The 27,276-nt window shown below is 45.0% G+C and overlaps 2 long non-coding RNA genes across 2 annotated transcripts in view; both read left to right on the top strand.

Annotated features, from left to right (window-relative positions):
* The first annotated feature begins 2,081 nt into the window (after positions 1-2,081).
* LOC148138996 (uncharacterized) overlaps positions 2,082-27,276 on the top strand; it is a 70,590-nt gene continuing 45,395 nt past the window's right edge. Inside the window, exon 1 of the long non-coding RNA XR_015753685.1 lies at positions 2,082-2,261. This is a non-coding gene — a long non-coding RNA (uncharacterized LOC148138996). The remainder of the gene's footprint in view (positions 2,262-27,276) is intronic.
* On the top strand, positions 19,178-26,907 carry LOC148138997 (uncharacterized). The gene is made up of 2 exons (XR_015753684.1): positions 19,178-19,466; positions 26,645-26,907. It is a non-coding gene; the product is annotated as an uncharacterized LOC148138997 (long non-coding RNA).

Below are 27,276 nucleotides of genomic sequence, written 5' to 3' on the forward strand. Positions count from 1 at the left end.
ATTTTGATATAATTGGCCTTGGCCCAGTTTAGAACTCTTCCCTTCGGACCAGTGTCATCTTTATCTACAAATATTCTGAAACTTACAGAATTGTGGTCACTGTTCCCAAAGAAATCCCCTACCACAACTTCTACCACCTGTCCTGGCTCGTTCCCCAGTACCAGTTCCAATATGGCCCCTTCCCTCGTCGGACTATTGACATATTGCTCGAGAAAACTCTCCTGGACGCTTCTTACAAATTCCACCCCACCCAGACCTCTGACGCGAAGTGTATCCCAGTCAATGTTGGGAAAATTAAAATCTCCTATCACTACTACCCTATTGCCTCTACATCTTTCCATAATCTGTTTACCTTTTGTTCTTCTACCTCACACTCACTGTTGGGAGGCCTGTAATACAGCCCCAACAATGTAACTGCACCCTTCTTATTTGTCAGCTACACCCATAATGCCTTCACTACCCAAGACCTCCATAGTGTCCCCCTTTAGCACAGCCGTGATATCATCCCTGACTAGCAATGCAACTCCACCCCCCCCTTTTACTTCCCTCCCTGTCCTGCCTAAAGCGTAAATATCTTGGAATATTTAGTTGCCAATCATCATGCCCGTCCTTCAACCAAGTCTCTGTGATCGCAACATTGTCATACTCCCAGGCACCAATCCAAGCACTAAGTTCATCTGCCTTACACACTATCTTCCTTTCATTAAAAGTAGATGCATTTCAGGCCACCAGTTGTTTTGCACTCATCTGCTATCTGCCTACTCTTCCCTTTATTAATGCTATCTTCATAATTCTTACAGTCTCCAGTCTCCACCTTGCTGCCTATTTGTTTTCTCTTCTGGTTCCCAGTCCCCTGCCATATTAGTTTAAAATTTCCCCAGCAGCAGTAGCAAAATCTTCCCCAAGGATATTGGTTCCGGTCTGGTTTGGATGTAGACCGTCCAGTTTGTAATAGACCCACCTTCCCCAGAACCGGTCCCAATGTCCAACAAATCTGAACCCCTTCCTCCTACACTATCCCTCAAGACATTCATGAATCAAAAGGAACCAGTGAAGTGGGAGGTGGCATGGGCCAGGGTGACTCTTGGCACACAGACACACAAGATGGCTGCTGAGCCATAAGATTAGATTAGATTACTTACAGTGTGTAAACAGGCCCTTCGGCCCAACAAGTCCACACCGACCCACCACCCACCCATTCCCCTACATTTACCCCTTTACCTAACACTACAGGCAATTTAGCATGGCCAATTCACCTGACCTGCACATCTTTGGATTATGGGAGGAAACCAGAGCACCCGGAGAAAACCCACGCAGACACGGGGAGAATGTGCAAACTCCACATAGTCAGTCACCTGAGTCAGGAATTGAACCAGGGTCTCTGGCGCTGTGAGGCAGCAGTGCTAACCACTGTGCCACCATGCCACCCACTGTCACATCTAAGCCAGACCCTAAGGGACTTTAGTGATCTAGAATGTATTTTTTTTGGCCAAAGTTGGCCACTTGGCACACAAGTTGGCTGCCGGACCACAATATGGAGAGAAACAGCAGAGCAAATACAGGCACTGCCTGGGGCCACCAGAGTGCCAACACAATGCACCCACAGCCCCGTTGATAAGTTTAAGGTGGGTGGGGGAGTGAATACACATGAGTAACGTACACTGCCGGCCGAAGTGGATCCAGCCAACACCTTTGATAGAAATGCTAACAGTTTGATATAGACTCAATAGAAAGTGCTAATAGCCAGGGCTGCAGTAATCGTCTTTCTCAGGAAGAGCAATTAGCGCCCATTACTACAGCAATGGACTTCCATGCAGGCATTGAAACTGACAATGTGTACACTGAAACTAACAATGACCATGTGGAAATTAACAAAGTATGTGCTAGAACTGACAATGACTGCACCGAAACTATCAACGATTCTGCAATGTTTACAATAAACAAACTATGTTACAGACAGAATAACCTCATCACTGAGCTATTATATTAGAAAATGTATAAAAGTATCTTGACATGTGCTCTGGGTCGAGAGAAGAATCGCAGTTGACCCCTGTGCTGTTGGTGTCTTTCTCTCCCTAGAGTCCGGTATTTCCTTGTACAATAAACTGTTGTTGAACCCCGACTCTGACTCCGAGGCTGGTGATTCTCCCTGCAACAATTGGTGCTGTTCTTATTAGGCCACGATTGGGGAGCCGGTGTAAGAACCAATTTGTACCTGCAAACGGGAAGAGTCAGACCAGGCCAAAGACACAGTTTAAAAGGTATACCAATTGTAATATCTAATTTGCTGCAGTACTGAGATAAAAAACAAAATATGTGCATGTCTGTGGAGAATAAGTGTTAACCGTATTAACTGCTGTGAGAACCTACTGCTTGTGCTGAAACAACCAATGGACAAGTACGTGCATGTCTCAAAGACCCTGCCCTAAACCAGTTGTTCAGAGGGGTAGCCCCCCTCACACGAAGGTCAGGATTTGAAGTGGGAATTGAGGCACCGAGGGCTGTGAAGCACAAGTGGCAAAGTCAAGTAAAATTGGACTCTGTAGGGGCGAACAAAGCAGAGTCCAGTTAGAGTTTAATTTAAAAGTTGGGTGCTGATTGTATTTATAATTTCCAATGTGGTGAGGAAGAGGAGCTGATCATTCCGACCAAGAGCGAAACCTCAGTGGGGCGCATGTTACCAAAGCAGGGAGCATGGACACTGAGAAACTGTGACACTCTGTCAGTCCATAGTAGAAAGACAGAATAATGGCATCCGGAAGGGTAAAGAGTCCCACCGGTAGAGAACACACCAGGCTAGAGGTAGGTTTCTGGGCCTATCGGGAGGCATCAGGTCAGTAGAGGTGGCTGGGAGGGCAGAGGAGGCCCTGGTAGAGAGCACACCCTATTGAACCAGCATTCCCAACTGACCGGTAAGTACCAACTGGTAGTGGTGGCCAGGTGGGTAGAGAGGTCCCACCGGTAGAGAGTACAACATGCTTGGAGGCTGCTACAGCCGTACAGACGGTACTGGGACAGTATTATTGGTCAGGGGGTAGAGAAGTTCCCATCCACTCGGCAACTTAAAGAGGAAGGAGCCTCTGAGTATGGAGAACAATTATTTAGGATCTATCAGGAATGCTCAGTGCAAGCGAATCTAGATCGGGGGAACATCCAAGCTTTTAAAGACGGGCTTTCTACTGCACACCAAGCCCTCCTGAAAATGGGAGGAATAATGTCCCCGGATTACGATGATCTAGTTGAGTGGGCTAGCAGGGTGCAGGAGGCAGAAGCTCCTGTGATAAGGGCAAGACCTGACAAAGCAGCCTACCAGAATGGAGGAGAGAGCAGAATAAAACTATCCTGCTGCAACTGTGGCCAACAGGGACACTTTGCTAGAGAATGTAGGGCTCCATGAGCGGGGAATAGAGCAGGGAACAATGTAAAATACTGCAGCCACTGCAACAAAATAGGACACATAGATTCAGTGTGCTGGGAAAAGCATAGGGCACCCCCAAATACCACCAGGAAGACCGTGGAACTGCAGGAGTCAAGAGGTCAGCAGAGCTGTCAACTGGCTCCTCCCATTCGTGAGGGGAAGGGAGATGGGAGAATTTACACGCCTGCAATAATAGGACGGAGGGAATGTGAAATGCTAATGGACACAGGAGTGGCCATATCTATCACAAACTTACCCTTACCCCACACAAATAAAATGATTCACTTAATGGAGGTAGGAGGGGATAAAACACCAGCTTACCTAAGCAAAACTACCCTCGTAGAAATAAACAATATATATATATCCCCATTAAATTCTATGTATGCCAAAATAATGAGGGCACCATAATGAGCAATGATCTCATGAAAGAATATAATGTTCTAATGACTTGTGCAAAAGGGAAATTGATTTAACCCAGACAGGATGGTCGAGAGACCGAAATTGGGAAACTTGCAAGTCACCTTGAAAGTATTAAAGTGGTTACAGTAGGGACTGGAACCTCAAAGGGGGGGATTCAGATTCATCTGCCCCTCAATCCCTGCAGCCTGGATGGAAACAAAGTTTCTGACCTGCTGCGCTTTTCCAGCAACACATTTTCACCCCCAAATGTTAAAAGGTATAGTTAACATAGACCCTATAAGGGTTCCCGGAGTGAAGCATAAGCCCCACCGGCAAAACTCAATAAAACCCAAAGCAGAACACGCAGTTGTGGAGATAGTGAAAGGACTAATGAAACCGGGAAACCTGAAAGAAACTACAAGTACAATTAATTCCCCGATGTGGCCAGTACTAAAGCCTGATGGGAGCTACAAGCTCACCATTGATTATACAGGACGAAATAAGGTCACACCCAAATTGCAGAGGAGAAAGTGAGGACTGCAGATGCTGGAGATCAGAGCTGAAAATGTGTTGCTGGAAAAGTGCAGCATGTCAGGCAGCATCCAAGGAGCAGGAGAATTGACGTTTCGGGCATAAGCCCTTCTTCAGGAATCATTCCTGAAGAAGGGCTTATGCCCGAAATGTTAATGACGAGAACGAGGGTAGGTCCAAATGTGTTGGACATTTTGAACAACTTGAGGATAGACAAGTCCCCCGGGCCTGATGGGATATATCCTAGGATTATGTGGGAAACAAGAGAGGAAATTGCAGTACCGTTGGCAATGATCTTTTCATCTTCACTGTCAACGGGGGTGGTACCAGGGGACTGGAGAGTGGCGAATGTTGTGCCCCTGTTCAAAAAAGGGAATAGGGATAACCCTGGGAATTACAGGCCAGTTAGTCTTACTTCGGTGGTAGGTAAAGTAATGGAAAGGGTACTGAGGGATAGGATTTATGAGTATCTGGAAAGGCACTGCTTGATTAGGGACAGCCAGCACGGATTTGTGAAGGGTCGGTTTTGCCTTACAAGTCTGATTGAATTCTTTGAGGAGGTGACCAAGCATGTGGATGAGGGTAGAGCAGTGGATGTAGTATACATGGATTTTAGTAAGGCATTTGATAAGGTTCCCCATGGTAGGCTTATGCGGAAAGTCAGGAGGCATGGGATAGAGGGCAATTTGGCCAAGTGGATAGAAAACTGGCTAACTGGTCGAAGTCAGAGAGTGGTGGTAGATGGTGAATATTCAGCCTGGAGCCCAGTTACAAGTGGAGTTCCGCAGGGATCAGTTCTGGGTCCTCTGCTGTTCGTAATTTTTATTAATGACTTGGATGAGGGAGTCAAAGGGTGGGTCAGTAAATTTGCAGATGATACGAAGATTGGTGGAGTTGTGGATAGTGAGGAGGGCTCTTGTCGGCTGCAAAGGAACTTGGATATGATGCAGAGCTGGGCTGAGGAGTGGCAGATGGAGTTCAACCCTGCCAAGTGTGAGGTTGTCCATTTTGGAAAGACAAATAAGAATGCGGAATACAGGGTTAACGGTAGGGTTCTTAGTGTGGTGGAGGAACTGAGGGATCTTGGGGTCTATGTTCATAGGTCTTTGAAAGTTGCCACTCAGGTGGATAGAGCTTGTACGAAGGCCTATGGTGTATTAGCGTTCATTAGCAGAGGGATTGAATTCAAGGGTCGTGAAGTGATGTTGCAACTGTACAGGACTTTGGTTAGGCCACATTTGGAGTACTGTGTGCAGTTCTGGTCACCTAACTTCAGGAAAGATGTGGAAGCTTTGGAGAGGGTGCAGAGAAGATTTACCAGGATGTTGCCTGGAATGGAGAATAGGTCGTACGAGGATAGGTACGAGGATAGGTTTTCTCATTGGAACGGCGAAGGATGAGGGGTGACTTGATAGAGGTGTATAAGATGATCAGAGGACTAGATAGAGTAGACAGTCAGAAACTTTTTCCCCGGGTACAAGAGAGTGTTACAAGGGGACATAAATTTAAGGTGAAGGGTGGAAGGTATAGGGGAGATGTCAGGGGTGGGTTCTTTACCCAGAGAGTGGTGGGGGCATGGAATGCGCTGCCTGTGGGAGTGGTAAAGTCAGAATCTTTGGTGACCTTTAAGCGGCAATTGGATAGGTACATGGATGGGTGCTTAAGCTAGGACAAATGTTCGGCACAACATCGTGGGCCGAAGGGCCTGTTCTGTGCTGTATTGTTCTATGTTCTATGTTCTATTTTCACCCCCAAATTGCACCCCATTGTAGCAGATCCCTCCACCATTTTAAATGATTTGGCTGCCGAGCACAAGATTTTTACTGTTTTAGACATAGCCAACTGGCTCTGGTCTATCCCCTTACACCCAGAGTCCCAGAATAAATTTGCTTTACAGTAAGGGACAGGCAGTATATGTGGACTCGCCTGCCACAAGGGTTCCACAGCAGCCCCACTATTTTTCACAGGGTGATGAGTGACATTCTGAACAGACTAGATTTACCAGAGGGTAGCACTGCCCTCCAATATGTAGATGATATGCTAATTGCCTCAGAGTCCAAGTCAGGACAGCAGGAAGTTTTATGTCTAGTGTTATAGGAATTGACAACTGCAGGGTTAAAAGATGGCCCCACAAGGGCACAAATTGGCAGAAGACAAAGTCTTATACCTGGGACACCTCATATCCTAGGAACCCAAAGAAATGCCCAATGACTGTTAGAAAGCACTCCAGCAGATGCCACGACCTGCGACAGTCAGTGGAGTCAGAACGGTCTTGGGGCTATTTAATTACAGAAGGAGCATTATACCAGAATTCGCAAAATTGGCTGAACCGATCCAGAGACTAATTAAAGGAGGCAAACCCGCCTTGGAACCTGTGACCTGGGGGCCGGAACAGGAAGAGGCATACAGTCAGCTGAAGTCTCGACTCATATCGGCCCCTGGGATAGGGCTGCCAGATCCCAGCAAGGATTTTCACATCCACTGTAGTAATGAGAGAAGATTTTACTCCACAGTGGTCACCCAAAACCACGGTAGCAGGGGAAGGCCATAGGGTACTACTCAACTACAGGAGGGCCAGTAGTGACCGGGTTGCGCAGGTGCAAAGCAGCCTTAGACTGTGCTGCTTGGGCAGTTAGGATTAGCAAGCCCATATTAATGACAGAGAATGTCACCCTCCACACTAAACACATCCGAGTAGAGATGCTAAACACAGGGAAACTGAGTGCCATTTCCAATATGAGAAGGGCAAAGTGGGAAGCAGTTCTTTTACCTTCAAGTTGGTCCGTGGTAATAGTCAGGGATATGGGAGAAAACCCAGCTGAGGGAATTCTAGACACGGGGAACCGCACAGCTGTGGCGATATAGATGGGGATGATGATTGGTGGGAGAGTAAAAGATACCCTCCTAGACACAGCTGAGGAAACCCTCTTCATGGACGGTCACAAAAATACGTAGCTGGGTCTCCCCAAACAGGATGGGCTGTGGTAAATGATAAGTTAGAAACAGTTATGTTTGGGAGGATTGACGGAAGTCAGTCTGCACAGGTAGTAGATCTGGTGGCACTCACCAAAGCACTGAAACTAGCAAATGGAAAAATGGTGAATATATATATATACGGACAGTCAATATGTCTTCAGTGTAGTCCATGACTAGGTGGTGGCATGGGGGTGGAAGAGGGTTCATGACTGCAGGAGGAACCACTATCAGACACCAATTAAGAATTCAGGCACTATTGCATACCAGTGAACAGCCAAAACAGGCTGCAGTAATTAAAATAATGGCCCATTGAAAAGAGCCAGCAAAGGAGAGTCCAGGTTGGCTAAAATTCAAAGGAAATCAGGCAGCAGACTGAGCAGCTGAGAATGCCCTAGAACAACAAGCCATTGACGAGGCTGCAATAGCCACCATTGAATGAGCAAAAGACACGATCCAAATTCAGCATCTACAGGAGGACACCCCACAGGAAGAGAGAGAGAAATGGGAAGTGCAGGGGGCATTCAAAGGGGAGGATGGTGTCTGGAGGTGAGCAGACACGGTGGTAGCGCCAATGTGAATACAGAACATATTGCTTGAACTACACCACAGGCTCTCCCATACAAGTAGAGAGGCCATGATAGCAAGCCTAGGGAGAGAGTGGTGGTGGAAGTGAATGGGAAGAGATGTGGCCAAATACTGCCACAGATGCATGGTTTGTGCACAACATAACCCAGGGAGACCCATAAAAGTTAGGATGGGACACCAGCCCAGACCAAGGGGACCCTGGAAACACCTTCAGGTAGATTTTACAGGGTCACTACCATGTCTTGTGGGAAAACATACTGCCTGGTCATCATAGACTAATTCACCCGGCGGGTAGAGGCATTCCCGACCAAAAGCTGCACTGCGATCAATGTGGCCCGAATATTAGCAGAGGAGGTAATCCTGAGGTGGGGGGATGCCTCTCCAGATCAACTCTGACCAAGGGACGCATTTTACAGGAAAAGTCATGAAGACTCTGCCAAATACTCGGCATTAGACAAAAATTTCACATTCCCTATCTCCCCGAGAGCATGGGAGAGAGAATGGATAGAATGCACAAAAATACTTTAGCTAAGGCTATGCAGAACTTCAGGCAGAACATGGCTGAAGTGCTGCTTGCCATACTAATGACATTAAGAGCTACCACGAATCAGGCAACCGGGTTAACACCATATGAGTTAATGACCGGGCGAGCAATGCAATTGTCAGAGACAATAATCACAGGTGGCACCGATGTGGTCCACTAAAAGACAGAATTCGGCAGTATGTGATAGAATTAAGGACCCAATTGAAAGGGATGTGGAAATCTGTAATCGACAGACAGGGCAAAAAGGACAAGGCAGGGGAACTCAAAATCTTCCTTGAGGTCCCAGCAGCAGGAACCGCATCCTGGTGAGCACTGCCTGACAAACCAGGCTTTGTCCCAAAATGGAAGGGGCCATATGACGTGGTGATAAGTGGGGACACCTGTGCCTGTATAGATATTAAAGGAAAAGGTACATGGAAGCATTGGACCCATCTAAAACCGTTTAAAGACTCCCCAGGTTCAAACGGGAACGGCAGACAAGACGGTCATCCCGGGGGGAGTACTGAAAACACAACAGAACAAACCACACAGAAGCATGACTACACCTCCTGACGAAAACAAAGACCTTGACTGATAACTTTATTTAACTGCAATACGTATGTACTTGTCTGTACTTTACTGTGTTTAACTGTTGTGACTGTCGGGAGCATGTCAGGATTTGAAGATAACCTCTTCTATAAAACCCACCTAAGTTTATATGCAACCGCAATGTCTGCTACCCACTGGTGTGATCAGTAGGATCCCTATTTGTGGCCACCCTAGTGAGGTCCTCTTGCGAGCTATATACAGTAGACACCTTGGGAGCACTATGTAAGGGGCAGATAGGGAAATTCAAATAGGTACTCCAGGGTAGATGTGTGCATGTGGGCAGGACTACCGGTCCATGGGGCCGGGTCCCCCAGCTGAGGGAAGGGAAGACTAATTTAAAACCCAGTAATTACCCACTCTGCTTCACAGGACAGGGATGGGGATGCATTTATGCCTTGGTTCCCAAAACCGACTCATGCATCCAGACACAGTGCACTGTACAGTCACTAGGGGACAGTTTACCTGCACCTGCAGCAAGCAGGCATGCTTAAATGTGACCGCGGGCAGACAATTCATATGTGGTCAGTGTAATGGCACCAATGTCAGCTCTGCCACATGGACATACCCGTTCAATATTTCCCAGCTGGGGCTGGAGGGGGAGCACTCGGGATCAGGGGGCGACACGGGTGGGCAGACAATTGGAAGGACAGGACAATGTCTGTTACCCAGCGACGAAGGGATTTGTTTTGCTATTTAAGGGGACAAATGTGACAGGCGCCCCAGCCCTCCCAAATCTGTTTGCAGTAGGGATGATTGCACCCTTTACTGTCCCATGCCCCAGTGGGGGATATGTTCGGAGAAGGATAGTGACCTACTCCATCAGTCAGGGGTTCTGTGCTGACTGGCAGGTTCTCACCACTTTGGGGTCATCATTGGGATACAGATTCTTGGGATCTCTATCTTTGGAGGCGCAGCAGGGGTCGTCAGTGCTAAAAACTGAAATTACCTTGTACAGAGGAACCTCATTTATCTGAATGTCAATTATCCGAATTTCGGATTATCCAAAGAAGATCTCAAGGTCCCAATACAAACGATACATCAAAGAGGTGTTTCTAAAACTGAGCATGTCTCTTGTTTGCAATGATTAAAATGAATTCAGCTTCCTGAAATGCTGCTGAGAACAGTCCTGGACATTGATGGGAGCCCAGGCACTGTCTCCAAATGATTGACCAACCGCCCTCTCTTTCTCCTCACGTGTACCCTAAATCCCTCTTTTCCAGATAATCTCTCCAACATTTTCCTGTACAGGGCAAAAGGTGAAACTTGTCACAAAGTTGCAGTAAAAAGGTGTGTGTGTGTGTGTGTGTGTGTGTGTGTGTGTGTGTGTGTGTGTGTGTGTGTGTGTGTGTGTGTGTGTGTTTGAGAATCACCCTCCCAAAGATAGCAGCAGTCTTACTGTTGGTGTCCAGTCCAGCAGCCCTGGAGGGGGACACAGATGGGAGGGGTGGGTTGGGGGTGGACGGGATTGGGGGTAGGGGCGGACAGGGGGTGGGATTGATGGGGTTTTGGGGGAGGACAGGGTGGCGGGGGTGTGGAGGCAGATTGGAGGGTGTGGGGGTTTGCATGCAATGTGCTGCTGCCCAGTCTCCAAAATGGGGAGCAGATTTACCAAGCGTTCATTGTGTTAATCCCATTGAGCTGATTAGGGAAGTGGGGGGGGGGAGGCTTCAGCAATGCTGCAGGTCATGTGTCTGCTCAGATACAAACCCTGAGACAAAGAGGGAGAAAGGCAGGCAGAGCAAGGAAAAAGGAAACTTCAGAAAATTCCAACCCCAGAGGAGAGCCATTGAATCAATTAGCTGAATAATCAACTATCCAAACGATACAATGCCCACCCATCTCGTTTGGATAATTGAGGTTCCTCCATATGTGCTCTGACTATCTTAGGCAATAATACCTCAAAAGCTCTGGAAGCAATTAATAGAGAGTTGGCTGAATTCAGACTCTACACACAGCAGACAAAGTTACATGGTGGATTATCAATTAGCACAGCAAGGGGGAGTTTGTACAATTATTGCTGACAATTGTATTACCCATGTTGTTGATGACTCTTATAATATTACAGAAGCCATCAAGAATATCAAGACCAGCTAGATAATTTTTGACAGGGAGCTACAATTACAGACAGCTGATTAAATTGGTTGATAGCCAAATGTTGGGGACCCTATTTGGCACATGGGATAGTTCTCCTCATTGCACTCATGCTGGTATTCTGTGTGGGCCTCGGGTGTTTAAAGTCTGCTGTAAGGAGCTACTGTAGGGCTCTGCTGTAATTGTGTTGTGTGCATCCATTTGGCCCTCCCCTTCACCTTGACTACTGAATGGGTGCCCTGCAGGACGAGGAACGGGCCTTTCCATCTCGGCTCCAATTTGCCCCAGTCCTAATTCTTAGGCTTGGCGTACCTGTGAATGTCAGCTTTGAAGAGTTTTGGTTAACTGATGCAGATATTTCCCACTTGTCCAACGCTATAATGGCAGCTGTATCAGTCTTTGGGATGGTTTTGATTCATCTACTAAATACATCTATTATTGTTAGACAATATTCATAACAATGTGCGTGAGGTGATTGTATAAAAGCAAATTGTAGACAAGTAAAAGGTCCACCAGGCAAGGAAGTGGTGAACAACCTCAAGGTAGCCCTTTTACAGCATGTGTCTTGCTTATTTACAAGTTAAACATGCTTCAGCTCTTTTCTTTGCTGCTTTCTGAAAATCTGGGTGCCACCAAGTTTGTAATAGAGTATTAACTACTCCCTCCTTGCCCAACGGTGTACAATAATGCACATAATCAACTAAAATAGGCAGCAGCAAAGGAGGAATATAAACCTGTCCAGCAGGGGTCACCCACGTTTTAGTTTGAGTATCGAGGGAGCACCCCATTTGATTCCATAGTTTGTGCTCTTCAGCAGGGGCTTCCCCTGTGAGTTCTGTACCTTACTCAGGTCTGGCATACCCGTTCCTATATTGTCTGTAACCAGGTTTTGCTGCGGACCCAATGGGACCAGAAGTTTGGGGTGTAAAGCTGCCTGCCTGGCAGCAGCATCTACTCACTCATTTTCTTTGGAGACTGTATCATTTACCTAGTGTGAGCTGAACATTTTAATTACTGCCAGACTAGTGGTTTGCACTGCTGCCTCACAGCGCCAGAGACCCGGGTTCAATTCCTGCCTCAGGCAACTGTCTGTGTGGACTTTGTACATTCTCCCTGTTTTTGCTGTGCTGTGATTTCCATCCAAAAATGTGCAGGTCAGGTGAATTGGCCATGCTAAATTGCCTGTAGTGTTAGGTGAAGGGGAATGGGTCTGGGTGGGTTGCTCTTCGGAGTGTCAGTCTGTACTTGTTGGGCCGAAGAGCCTGTTTCCACACTGTGGGTAATCTAATCTGATCAAAGCAACATTACTAATAGATTGTCCTGTGTAGGTTAAGTTCTCTATGTTCTCATAAGGCTCTGTAATCGTATGTCACACCAAAAGCACAACAAAGGTCAATGTATATATTTACAGATTATCCTTCTGCTAGGATGCAAGCAAGTCGATCCCCACATTAGCTCCAATGTAATGATAAGGACACGCCGCTGCCCAGTGGCCACATTTCCACAGTTAATGCAAGGGCCCGCCATTTGTCCCTCGGGATTTTGCAGTTCTGTTCCCAGTCTCAAAGGTGTTGTTCTGGGGATCCACCTGTCCCCACTTCCATGGTCCCCTCAGGAAAGGGTTGCTCATCAGTCATTGCTGAGCGGGCATCTGAGGTAGGTTCTGCCCCCAGTGTGTATCCTGGTCCCAATCAACCCTGTCAGGGCTGGCTCAGGGCATTTGGGACCTCGAGGGCGCTGGATATAATCGGTTTTACCTGTAACTTGGATCGTGGTTCAGTCTGGTTCTGGCCATCCCAATAGAAAACCACTGCTCACCTCATTTGCGACTGGAAATTCCTGGACTCGTTCATATTGTTTCTCCGAATCATGTCAGTGACACCAGGAGGAAAACATTGCAAAAACATAGGGTCAAACAAAGGTGAATCAACTTCTTGATTATTTTTCAATTTTCAGACAGACGGCGACATATTTCAGTCTTATAACACAAACCATTCGTATTCAGGCCACTCTGAGAATTTTGTTGCGTTTACATCTGTGTCATCCTTTTGGACATATTGAACAAATTGGGCTGGTTTGTTATTGCGGTCAGGGGCATGCTTCATTAAAATGGCTGATTCCCAGGATGGCCCCTGGCTTCGGATTGCTCAGGCCGTTTATCCCCATGATATCAGCTATGAAAACTGGACGCTTCATTTTCAAATGAAGGAAAGGTTTGTCATAACGGGGGTTGTGCTGGAGACAGTTAGGAGATGTTAGAGGCTCAGCAGGTATCCAGGAATAATATCCCCATCCCGATCAGTGTCATCCTCATCCTCAAATAGGGTCAGTATGCCAGTTAAAGATTCCACTCAGAATCCCAAGTCTAAGTTCTTTATTTTACAGCGTTGTTGCTTTAACCCTGTTTGTACATGCTCAGCCTTAGTGGCCTTGCACTGTTTCTCATGTTCCCTTTGTTTTTTCATCTACGAATTCACAGTCAGCATTTGGGAGTTCCATCTGCTGTACATACCTCTATCATCCAATCACATGCAGAATTCCTTCAACTGGCCAGTCAGGTATCTTTCCATTCAAATTAACCATGAGGCAATGAGAAAGGTCACTGACAATGTGTAAAGGAATAAAACCAAGCAATCCTGCCAATTAATTTCTGATTTTGTGATCAGGGCTAATACAATTGGTGATTCAAAAATAATAACTAAAATAATCATTATATGTAATTCAGAGGTGGAAACTGAGCAAGTGACAAAGACATTTTAAAAATCATCAATATGAACTGGAAAATCACTTTTTCAAAATTCAATATTTAAAATGTAAAATGTACACAGTTTCCAACTCTGAAATCCTTTATAGTTACCTGATTCTAGTCCCTTAATTTAAATCCCAGATTAGGTTCTGTAAGTGGTTCTGACCGGTCAGTGCTTATTTACAATGCTATCGGCTGTGAAATGACTGCAGCTGCCTTAAAAGGTCTTGTCTACTCACATGGTAACAAAATACTTCTCATGTACAAATAATGGCTGAATCCAAAGACACAGATATTAACAATTAATGTTGTTACATGATTTATCACAACATAATGTTGAACTGAAACTTCAATTGTCAATGAGGGAGGGAGGTTGATATGGAATAAATCTACGACTGGCACTCCATAATCAACAATGAGATGCAGCAGTCTTAAAATTAAATGGAAACAAACTAGTCTGAAACAAGACTTAAATCTGCTAATATCATTTTCTGAAAACAATGCTATTGGTTTGGGATATTTTAGATCTATCTTTCTACTTCCAGTTTTACAATATTTAACTAAATGAAACAAAGTTCATGCAGTTCCTCCACTCACTGAGCAAATGTTGAAGTCTGAAGTGATTTTCCTCAATGTAAGGTTTAGATTAAGATTGAGCAGAGACCTGCTCTCATCCTGGAACAGAATGATTCTGCAGCTGAGGCCCAGATTTAGTGCTCCTGCTTTACTTCCTTTAGTCAATTCTTTCATTAGTCCAACACGTCGGGGTGAGGGGGTGAAAATAATCTTTGGCAGTAGCATGAGATTATGGGGAATTTGAGAGGAAATTTATACTGAGGTCAAATGGTGCGGAATCAAAGGAGAAGACTTTTTTTGAAAAGATTGTAATGTCGTCTTCCTCCATATTAAACTGATTTGAAATTAAATAAAATTGGTTTTCATGTAAGCATAAAAGTGATCAGTTAGAAATTGACAGGCGGGCAGTCATAGCTTGTAAAAGAATGGAGGTGGCGGGGGCTGGTTGAGGGTTAATATTTAATTTCACAATCACTGATGATTCCTTAATCTTAAAAGAAATCATCTTAAATTCCCTCCAAAAAATCAAATTAAATCAAACAGTCTCGGCTCTTGAGCTCCAAGGAACAGAATACAAACACTTAATCACCGACAAGCAAATGGGCATTCAAACCAGACCATAAAGGGTGAAACTTCTGCAAGCTTCAGTGAATCAGTGCTGAGTCAGTCTCTATCTCTCTTTCTGTCTCTCTCACTCACTCTCACACACATGAACATTTTCCAACTTTCTTCATATCTCAGTTTTTCACTTTTGTTTATTCCTTGCTTGTAAGGGTAACAAGGCACTCATATTCCAGAACAGTCAAAGTTAGGGAATTTAGCCTCATAAATCCTGTCTGTGACATATGGCTGCTTAACCAAGTGGGCAAAATCTAAATACCTCTCAGCCGTTCCATTTGCAATTCTAACAATATTTTCAAGGCAAGTTGTTCATGCGTCTGCACTAGTCCATGACCCAGGTGAAGCACAACGGAGTCTTTAATAGTTGCCCAATGTGTCCCATATGCCAAATTCATTAAAGTCTGGTTGTCCTGAAGTTAGCAACTAAAATTACAGCAGATTTGTACTCGCCAATTAAAAAAATAATGTTGGCACTCGAACAGATCGTGGGTGTCTTGAAGCACGCCATGGACCTTAGCATGGGTCCAAAGCTCATCAAATGGGGTTTCACCTGTCATAACCCTGGGGCAAGCAAATTCTGTATTATTAATTTTGTAAAGCATAAGATGCCTTCAGCATCACTTTCCATCCAGACACTGGGACCCTGTTGAGTACACACACTTGTGTCTTGTGGCCAGCTAACGAGAATTGTATCAGCGTTTTGAACAGCATTTTGTCCCTCGCCAGTTTTCCTTTTATTTTGGATGCGACAAAAGCAACAATCACTGTCTATATTTCATCCCTGGCAGGAACAGGGTATCTCCTGCTTTACTCTTGATGCAAACATATTTAACACAGCGTTTCCATCGAGAAAGCAACCAGACGTGGGCCGCCCAGCTCAGTGAGACAAGATTTATTTGTCCCCTGCAATAGCCCTTCTCTTGCATTGAGAATTCAGCAATCCCACTACCCTGGAAGCAAACAAACAAGAAGCAAAGAACAACCACCAAAACAAACAGAACAAAACCTAGCAGACAAACAAGACAAAGCAGCAAAGCAAGACAAGTGAAGCCAACAACAGAGAAGCAGAAACAGACAAGAGAATTTGGGATCCTGGCCAACAACTCAAGGCGAATGCCGTCGAATTAGTCACAAAGTCTGGCACAGTCTCCTTCAGCCCAAACTTGTCTCAGCATCTCACAACATCCTGTAGCTACAAGAGAACCCAACTCCCTACTCAAGCTTGTTGGCATAGAGGAGGAACGGCCACAAACTGCTGGGGGGACTGTGGAGAAATGAGGATTCTGGGTAATCCAAGATGGAGGATGGGAAAAATTTCTGGCTGTAAGAGCTGCTCCTTGTTTTGAGGTATTTTAGGTGTTGGAGGTGACTTCCTCGAATTCCAGGAGCAGCAATTACTGTTTTATATGCTGTTGCATTGTTTTGGAACTTTGGGAAAAAAAAGTCAAAACAACAGCAGTTTTAAAAGGGAGAAGAGCAGACAAAGGAAGCACATGGTGAGGACAGTGCAGGAGAGAGAGACAGAGAGAGAGACAGAGAGAGACAGAGATGGAGACAGAGACAGAGAGAGAGAGAACACCTGCACAGTTACTGCCTTTGCTGTTTTTGAATTCATGTGTCGCTGGACGTCGGAGTGCGTCTGGGAAAATTAACAAACAGTGAATTTCACAACTAATCTTGAAGGATCCGGTTTGGGCGAAGTTCACAACACAGAATCAGATAAGTTAATTGTTGTTTTAAGTCTGACCAAGAGAAAGACTGTATTAGTGAGTACAGTGGGTTCTTTCTTGATTATATGTTTTTGGAGATAAGTCTCTTGATTAAACTTAAAATATGAGCCATAGCTATTAATTTAACCTGGGTCAGTGTTTTGTAGAGGAATAAGATGGTGTTATTCCTGGGTCTGTAGATTGTGAAGGAGCAAAAATGGCCTTTGCAGTGATATGTACTTCTTGTCAGATGTGGGAGTTTAAAGAGAGTTTAAAACTTACAGCGGATTATCACTGCAATAAATGCTGTTGGATGCAAATCTTATCAGATTGACCTGGATCGGTTGGAGAGACCAGAGAGAAGTGATGAGGAATTTGCAACAGCAACAGTATGTGATTTTGGCCCAGTCACGGTGAAGGAACAGCAATATATTTCCAAATCAGGGTGGCATTCTGAAGATGAGATGCTGGATTTGAAACATTAATTCTGTTTCTCTCTGTACCAGAGAGACACTGCCTAACCTGCTGAGTTTCTCCAGTGGTTTCTTGTGGGTGATGAAGATGTTTGGTGATGATGAAGAAGTTATCTTTTGACTTCTTTCAGTCATGACAATGAATCAAAACCATTCTGTCCAATGTTAATTGATAACGACACTGCATTAATTCCTGTATGGCACTGCTACAAAAGTTGTCAGCGCCATCCTTTCTGTTTGTTTCTTTTTTGGGTTGGATTTAGATTTGGACTCAAGTACATGAATACATTTTCCAGCTTTTGGCCTACATCCCCCCTCAACCCTTCCTGTTCATATACCCATCCAAATTTCTTTCTAACTAGTGTAATTGTACCAGCCTCGTCCACTTCCTCTGGCTGCTCACTCCATACGCGTGCCACCCTCTGCATGAAAAGCTTACTGCTAATGTTCCCTGCTCCACCTAAAGCCATGCCCTCTGGTTCTGGGCTCCTCTACCTGGGCTATTCACCCTATCCATGCACCTCATGATTTTATAAACCTCCTCTGGCGTCTGATGCTCCAGAGAAAATAGCCTCAGCCTATTCAGTGCCTCCATGTGGCTTCCGTGACTTCTTAGAACTCTGAGAAATAAAGCAAAATAAAGAGTATAAAGGCAGAAAAATAAAGACCTGGTGTTCATCTTTATAGTCCTTGTTAAGTTGAAAGTTTTTGTTCTTTAAAGGACTCTGCGAGAAGGGGTCCAATCTCCTTGTTAAGTACTGGGCCATGGGCCTGGTGGTCAGGCATGAGTCCCCTCTGCTGCTGGAGTGAAGATTGCCCACTCTTCTGTGCCATCTCACCTCCATCGATGCCCTTGACACTGATTCCTCGATGGACCTCACCAATGTAGATGGTACCGCACCAGCCCAAACCCGACTCCGCTGCTGCAGGAGTCCACTTTGGGCCCATATCACTGATACTGCTGATGCTGCCAGGTCTCCTCTCGTGAACCTACACTTGAGGCTCTGCATTGCAGTTTGGGTCTCCTTTCTAAAGAAAGGATATTCTTGTGTTAGAAGCAGTTCAGAGGAGCTTTATTTGGTTGACTCTTGGTGTGGTGATGACCTGTTTCCCCACAGAGCTGAAACAAATGCCTTGATGGGATCGATGATGACAGAATGCCCTTCCTCTTGGTGAGAAGCTCAAAAGAATGGGGTACGCTTCTATGTAAACTTACATTCACCTCTTTATTCCCATTTCTCCCACTCTAAACCAGGGTAGAATTTGTCCCAAGTCTTAGATTGGTTAGAACTGCTGGAGAGTGGGGTCAGTGGACTTTTCATTTAGAAAGCCCCATACGCAAAGGAAACAATTTCTTAAAATTTTATAAGGGACAGTGGCGATATGAAACGAAGACAGACAGGATTTGCTGGAGCAATTCAGCATCTGTGGAGAGAGTGAGAAAACAGTGCTGAAGTTCCAGTTTTTAATCTGACGAAAGAGTCACAAGGATTGAACAATGAGGCAAACAAGGAAACAAAACCATCGATTCATTTCAGGAAATGACTCCTGCTCCCTGGGAGTAAATGAGAGCTGTTGTTGATTGTCAGAATAATCCACGTGGATCACCTAAGGTCTTTCAGAGAAAAACCTTAGGAACAGCCTTAAGAGAGGAAGGATGGTATTGTTGACAGAGTTTGGTTCAAGGTACTTTTTATTTCCCAGAGCTCAGTTTGTTTTTAAAAAAAAAACCTTTTCTGAGCCAAGCAACTGCCTGGGAACATTCCTCATCTCCGAGCCACTGAAAATACATAAACAGGGTGTGTCTCAATGCTGGAATGTTCCAACTCAACATGAAACTTGGCAAGAAACGAAACTAATGACCCTTATCAGTAGTTCACAGAAAATGGGCTCCTGCAGCAAGAGTCCAAGTTATCTCACTTCACTTCCCTCTTCTCACAATGTTTCTGCCTCCAATTCAGTAAAAAAAATTCACTTCCCATTCCTGTTGTATTTTTACAAACCAGACTTCGCACTTACAACGTGTTTTTAGGTACATGTTCTGAATAGCTCGACTTTGTATTGGATAGGAAAGCCATCAGAGCTGAAAATGTGTTGCTGGAAAAGCGCAGCAGGTCAGGCAGCATCCAAGGAGCAGGAGAATCGACGTTTCGGGCATGAGCCTTTCTTCAGGAATGAGGAAAGTGTGCCAAGCAGGCTAAGATAAAAGGTAGGGAGGAGGGACTTGGGGGAGGGGCGTTGGAAATGTGATAGGTGGAAGGAGATCGAGGTGAGGGTGATTGGCCGGAGTGGGGGTGGGGGCGGAGATGTCAGGAAGAAGATTGCAGATTAGGAAGGCGGTGCTGAGTTCGAGGGATTTGACTGAGACATGGTGGGGGGAGGGAAAATGAGGAAACTGGAGAAATCTGAGTTCATCCCTGGTGGTTGGAGGGTTCCTAGGCGGAAGATGAAGCGCTCTTCCTCCAAACATCATGTTGCTATGGTCTGGCGATGGAGGAGTCCAAGGACCTGCATGTCCTTGGTGGAGTGGGAGGGGGAGTTGAAGTGTTGAGCCACGGGGTGGTTGGGTTGGTTGGTCCGGGTGTCCCAGAGGTGTTCTTTGAAACGTTCCGCAAGTAGGCGGCCTGTCTCCCCAATATAGAGGAGGCCACATCGGGTGCAGCGGATGCAATAAATGATGTGTGTGGAGGTGCAGGAAAGCCATCAGACAGTCTAATTAAAATCGACCCTTGACATAAACAAGGCATGTGATGAGAAGCTTCGTATGAATGACATCCATTGGATAGATATTGTAATATCAAATCATTGGAGAGGGAAAAGGATTCTGGGTAATCCAAGTTTGAGGACGGGAAAAATTTCTGGCTGTAACAGCTGATTTTTTTTTGAGGTATTTTAGGTGTTGGAGGTGATTTCCTCGAATTGCAGGAGCAGCAATGACTGTTTTATATGCTGTTGTATTGTTTTCGACCTTTGAAAAAATAAAGTCAAAACAACAGCAGTTTTAAAATGGAGAAGAACAGACAAAGGAAGCGCATGGTGAGGTCATTGCAGAAGAGAGAGAGAACCTGCACAGTTGCTGCCTTTGTTTTAATTAGTGTATTGCTGGACATCGGAGTGCGTCTGGGAAAGCTTTCAAACAGTGAAATTTACAACTGATCTTGGAGGAACTGTTGGGCGAAGTTCACAGCACAGAATCAGATAAGTTGATCGTTGCTTTAAGTGTGGCCTACAGAGAATCTGCAGTAGTAAGTAGAGTAGGTTCTTTCTTGATTGTGTTTTTGGAGATATGTCTCTTGATTAAACTTAAGCCATAACTGTTAATTTAACCTAGGGCAGTGTTTTGTAGAGGAATAAGACGGTGTTATTTTCTGGGTCTGTAGATTGTGAAGGAGCAAAAATGGCCTTGAGTACAGTGATATGTACTTCTTGTCAGATGTGGGAGTTTAGAGAGTTTAAGGGTTACTGCGGATTATATCAGGCATAAATGCTGCTGGCTGCGAATCTTATCAGATCGAATGGATTGATTGGAGAGACAGTTAGAAGCAATGAGGAATTTGCAACAGCAACAGAATGTGATGGATGGCAGTTATAGGAAGGGGGGGCAGTCTCAGATACAGTCATATAGATGTATGGTAAGAGAGGTAGGCAGCTAGTGCAAGAGTCTTTTGTGGATACACCCACTTCAAACAGGTATGCTGCTTTTGGAAAATGTCAGGGGTGATGGATTCTCAGGGGAACGTTGCTCGAAAAGTCAAGTTTCTAGTATGGAGTCTGGCTCTAATGCAATGAGGGGTATGTCTGGTTCCAAGAGATCAATTGTGTTAGGGGATCCTGTAGTCTGAGGTATAGACAGATGTTTCTGTGGCCAGCAGAGGAAAAGCAGAATGGTGTGTTGCTTTGCTGGTGCCAGGATCAAGGATGTCTCAGAGGGTGCCGAATGTTCTCACGGGGGAGAGGGGCCAGCAAGTAGTCATTGTCCACTTTGGAACCAACGACTTAGGAAGGGAAAAGGTTGAGATTCTGAAGGGAGATTAGAGTTAGGCAGAAATTTAAAAAGGAGGTCCTCAAGGGTAGTAATATCTGGATTACTCCCAGTGCTATGAGCTAGTGAGGGCAGGAATAGGAGGATAGAGCAGATGAATGCATGGCTGAGGAGTTGGTGCATGGGAGAAGGATTCACATTTTTGAATCATTGGAATCTCTTTTGGGGTAGAAGTGACCTGTACAAGAAGGACGGATTGCACCTCAATTGGAAGGGGACTAATATACTGGCAGGGAAATTTGGTAGAACTGCTTGGGAGGATTTAAACTAGTAAGGTGGGGCGGCGGGGGGCGGGGGTGGGACCCAGGGAGATAGTGAGGAAAGAGATCAATCTGAGACTGGTACAGTTGAGAACAGAAGTGAGTCAAACAGTCAGGGCAGGCAGGGACAAGGTAGGACTAATAAATTAAACTGCATTTATTTCAATACAAGGGGCCTAACAGGGAAGGCAGATGAACTCAGGTTATGGTTAGGAACATGGGACTGGGATATCATAGCAATTACAGGAACATGGCTCAGGGTTGGGCAGGATTGGCAGCTTAATGTTCCAGGAAACAAATGCTACAGGTAGGATAGAAAGGGAGGCAAGAGACGAGGGGGAGTGGCATTTTTGATAAGGGATAGCATTACAACTGTGCTGAGGGAGGACATTCCTGGAAATACATCCAGGGAAGTTATTTGGGTGGAGCTGAGAAATAAGAAAGGGATGATCACCTTATTGGGATTGTATTATAGACCCTCTAATAGTCAGAGGGAAATTGAGAAACAAACTTGTAAGGAGATCTCAGCTATCTGTAAGAATAATAGGATAGTTATGGTAGGGGATTTTAACTTTCCAAACATCAACTGGGACTGCCATAGTGTTAAGGGTTCAGATGGAGAGGAATTTGTCAAGTGAGTACAAGAAAGGTTTCTGATTCAGTATGTGGATGTATCAACTTGAGAAGGTGCAAAACTTGACCTAATCTTGGGGAAATAAGGCAGGGCAGGTGACTGAGGAGGTGTCAGTGGGGGAGCACTTTGGGGTCAGCAACATAATTCTATTAGATTTAAAATAATGATGGGAAAGGATAGACCAGATCTAAAAGTTGAAGTTTGAAATTGGAGAAAGGCTAATTTTGACGGTATTTGACAAGAACTTTCGAAAGCTGATTGGGGCAGATGTTCACAGGTAAAGGGACGGCTGGAAAATGGGAAGCCTTCAGAAAAGAGATAACAAGAATTCAGAGAAAGTATATTCCTGTTAGGGTGAAAGGAAAGGCTGGTAGGTATAGGGAATGCTGGAAGACTAAAGAAATTGAGGGTTTGATTACGAAAAAGAAGGAAGCATATGTAAGGTACAGACAGGATAGATCGAGTGAATCCTTAGAAGAATATAAAGGAAGTAGGTGTATACTTAAGAGGAAAATCAGGAGGGCAAAAAGGGACATGAGATAGCTTTGGCAAATAGAATTAAGAAGAATCCAAAGAGCTTTAACAAATATATTAAGGACAAAAGGGTAACTAGGGGGAGAATAGGGCTCCTGAAAGATCAGCAAGACGTCCTTTGTGTGATGCCACAGAAAATGGGGGGGATACTACACGAGTATTTTGCTATTAGTATTTAATGTGGAAAAGGATATGGAAGATATAGACTGTAGGGAAATAGATGGTGACATCTTGCAAAATGTCCATATTACAGAGGAGGAAGTGCTGGATGTCTTGAAATGCATAAAGGTGGATAAATCCCTAGGACCTGATCAGGTGGCACCCAAGAACTCTGTGGGAAGCTAAAGAAGTGGTTGCTGGGCCTCTTGCTGTGATATTTGTATCATTGATAGTCACAGGTGAGATGCCAGAAGACTGGAGGTTGGCTAACGTGGTGCCACTGTTTAAGAAGGGTGGTAAGGACAAGCCAGGGAGTTTTAGACCTGTGAGCCTGTTGTCGGTGGTGGGCAAGTTTGGAGGGAATCCTGAGGGATGGGATGTACATTCATTTGGAAAGGCAAGGACTGATTAGGGATAGTTAACATGGTTTTGTGCATAGGAAATCATGTCTCACAAACTTGGTTGAGTTTTTTGAGGAAGTAACAAAGAGGATTGATGAGGGCAGAGCGGTAGATGTGATCTATATGGACTTCAGTAAGGTGTTTGACAAGGTTCCCCATGGGATACTGATTAGCAAGGTTAGATCTTATGGAATACAGAGAGAACTAGCCATTTGGATACAGAACTGGCTCAAAGGTAGAAGAGAGGGTGATGGTGGTGGAGGGTTGTTTTTCAGACAAAGATCAGTGCTGGGTCCTCTACTTTTTGTCATTTACATAAATGATTTGGATGCAAGCATAAGAGGTACAGTTAGTAACTTTGCAGATGACACTGAAATTGGAGGTGTAGTGGACAGTGACCTCCGATTACAACAGGATCTTGATCAGATGGACCAATGGGCTGAGAAGTGGCAGATGGAGTTCAATTGAGATAAATGTGAGGTCCTGCATTTTGGGAAAGCAAATCTTAACAGGACTTATACACCTTAATGTAAGGTCCGAGGGAGTGTTCTTCAATAAAGAGATCTTTGGTGAGCAGGTTCATAGCTCCTTGAAAGTGGCGTCGTTAGGTAGATAGGATAGTGAAGGCGGCGTTTGGTATGCTTTCCTTTATTGGTCAGAGTATTGAGTACAGGAGTTGGGAGGTTATGTTGCGGCTGTACAGGACATTGGTTAGGCCACTGTTGGAATATTGCGGGCAATTTTGGTCTCCTTCCTATCGGAAAGATGTTGTGAAACCTGAAAGGTTTCAGAGGAGATTTACAAGGAAGTTGCCAGGGTTGGAGGGTTTGAGCTATAGGGAGAGGCTGAACAAGCTGGGGCTATTTTCCCTGGAGTGTCGGAGGCTGAGGGGTTTACGAAATTGAGGGGCATGGATAGGGTAAATTGGCAAAGTCTTCTCCCTGGGGTTGGCGAGTCCAGAACTAGAGGGCATAGGTTTAGGGTGAGAGGGGAAAGATACAAAAGAGACCTAAGGGGCAACATTTTCATGCAGAGGGTGGCACGTGTATGAAATGAGCTGCCAGAGGAGTGGTGGAGGCTGGTACAATTGCAACATTTTAAGAAGCATTTGGATGGGTATATGATTAGGAAGGGTTTGGATGGATATGGGCGGTTACTGGCAGGTGGGAATAGATTGGGTTGGGATATCTGGTCGGCATGGACAGGTTGGACCGAAGGGTCTGTTTCTGTGCTGTACATATGTATGAGTATCTGGGAGAACTACTTTCAAATTGAGGGTCAGCTGCTTTCCTCATGGCTCCACACCGTGAGACATGTCGGCGTCATCCAATTGGGTGGAGCTCAGTGTCACCTTTGGTTACCTACACCATTGTGGGCACAGAGCAGTCATGGTACCAGCCAGTGAATGCAGGCCAGTGTCGACGGTGGGCACTCGTGTTGGCATATGCAATAAAGACTGGTTGCGTATCATTGATTCTGTCACCTTGGCCAGGAATTACAATACTCAGCTCAAGGTGACACCTTCTGTTTCCATATGGTTCTGTTTCAGTTGAAATAGCAGGGAGGAATTTAGCTGAATGAAACACCCCAAAACAATTCACTTTAGCATGATAATGTAAAGTGTGCCACTGAACCACATGATGAGGTACTAACTCAGATGACAAAAACCTTTAGAGAAAATTTGGGGAGAATCTTACAGGACAGCATGGTAAACCATGGAGGGTTGGTAGAAATGATAGTCGGGAGGTTGGCTTTAATATGCTAATTGATTAGCTAAACATTAAAGGATTGATGATCAATGGGTTACCTAAGGCATTGAGAAGCTGGAATTAAACAGGTGAAGAGCTTCTGAATCGTTGAATTCCTACAGTCTGGAAGCAGGCTATGTGACCCATCAAGTCCATACTGCCCCTCTGACAAGCAATCCCCTCAGACCCACATCCCCACCCTATTCCTTTATCCCTAAACTTCCCATGGCTAATCCATATAGCCTGCATGTACCTGGGACGCAAAGGGTCAACTTATCATGGCCGATCCACCTAATCTATACAGCTTTGGACTGTGGGAGGAAACTGGAGCACCCTGAGGAAGTCCATGCAGATGCAGGGAGACTGTGCAAAATCCACCCAGTCAGTCTCCTGAGGGCATAGTAGCTGTAAAATATCATTAGTATTGCACATCACCTTGTTGTAGGAAGGATATGCTCAAGCTGGAGAGGGTTCAGAAAAGATTTGCCAGGATATTGCTGGGAATGGAGGGTTTGAGTCATAAGGAGAGCCTGGATTGGCTGGGATTTTCTTCACTGGAGCATTGGAGGTTGAGGGGTGACCTTTTTAGAGAGGGTGAATGGCAGGTATCTTTTCACTAGGGTGCGGGATTTCAAGACAAGGGAGCATATGTTGGAAGGTGTGAGGAGAAAGATTTAGAAGGGAAATGGAGGCACATTTTTCCACAGAAGTGGAAGGAACTGCTATGGTAAGTGGTGGATGTTAGAACAGTTAGAACATTTAAAAGACATTGAAATAAGTTCATGAATAGGAAAGGTTTGGGTCAAGTGCAAGCAGGTGAGAGTAGTTTAGTTTGGGAATATGGTCAGCGTGGACTGGTTGTATAAGTCTTGCCTTTGTGTGTTTTATCAAAATACATAACCAATTAAATTCTATCCTCAGCACATTGACCCAATTGATCAAGATGTCTTTGTAATCTTTGATAACCTTTTTCACTGTTCACAATACCACCAAATTTGGTGTGGTCTGCAAACTTACTGTCCATGTCTTCTATATTATCATTGAAATAATTTAAATACTTTATATTTGTGGTCTTACAAGTATTGATCATAAGGAAAGGCTTGGGCGTTATGAGCAGATGGTGGGGGCAGATAAGCTCTGAAGACAGAGTCATCAAGTCAGAGTCATACAACATGGAAACAGTCCCTTCAATCCAACGGTTTGCCAAACTAAACTAGTCCCATTTGCCTATGTTTGGCCCACGTCCCTCGAAGCCTTTCCTATTGGTGTCCAAAAATATCCAAGCTGGTCCAAAGCTCTTTGAAATGTTGTAACTCTACCTGCATCCATCACTTCCTCAGCAGTTTAACCCACAGATGACCCATTGTCTTTGTGAAAACAGTTGCCCCTCAGGCCCCTTTTGAATCTTTCCCCTCTCACCTTAAAAATATGCCCTGTAGTTTTGAACTCTGTCACCCTCAGGAAAAGATCTGTCCAGTGGGGGGGGGGGGGGTGAAAGTGCCAGTGCATCTAGCCTCTGCTTATAACTTAAACCCTCCAGTCCTTATAACATCCTTGCAAATCTTTTCTGCACCTTTTTCTGATTTTAATAATATCCTTCCTATTGCAGGGCAGCCAGAACTGTCCACAGTTGTCCTGTTGGAATTAGGAGACTCAGCACCATGCAAGTAAATGACTGCATTTTGTTTCAACAGTGAAGTACTGATATTTAGTTCATTTTATACCAATGCCATATGTACATATCTGCATCGCAATGGTTACAAGTACCTTGTTTTGACCTGTAAGTGGGGACAGTGTGTCTTGGAGTTTGACTCTGTGGCCTCTCCCACGCTGTATCGATACACATTTGAATAAAGGCTGCCTTGTTATGTTCCACTTAGATTGGAGACTTGATTCATCTAATTCCCTCCAACAGCACTGCTGTGGTCATTTTGGGCAGTAGTGGTCATAGGTTTGCAAGGTGCTATATGAGGAACCTTGGTGAGTTACTGCAGTGCATCTTGAAGATGGTACACACTGCTGCAACTGAGCATTGGTGCTAGAGGAATGAATGTTTGTGGATGTGATACCCATCAAGTTGATATCAAGATTGCTGAGTGTTGTTAGAGCTGCACCCATCCTCCTATGCTCCACAGAAAAACAAACCCAGCCTACCAAGTCTCTCCACATAACTGAAGCTTTTCATCCTCGGCAACATCCTGGTGAACCTTTTCTGCACCCTCTCCAGTACAATCACATTCT

The sequence above is a fragment of the Chiloscyllium plagiosum genome, unplaced genomic scaffold (genome assembly GCF_037043375.1).
Source record: "Chiloscyllium plagiosum isolate Xiang-an unplaced genomic scaffold, Cpla_swu_hap1 HiC_scaffold_38, whole genome shotgun sequence".
Classification (NCBI taxonomy): Eukaryota; Metazoa; Chordata; class Chondrichthyes; order Orectolobiformes; family Hemiscylliidae; genus Chiloscyllium; species Chiloscyllium plagiosum.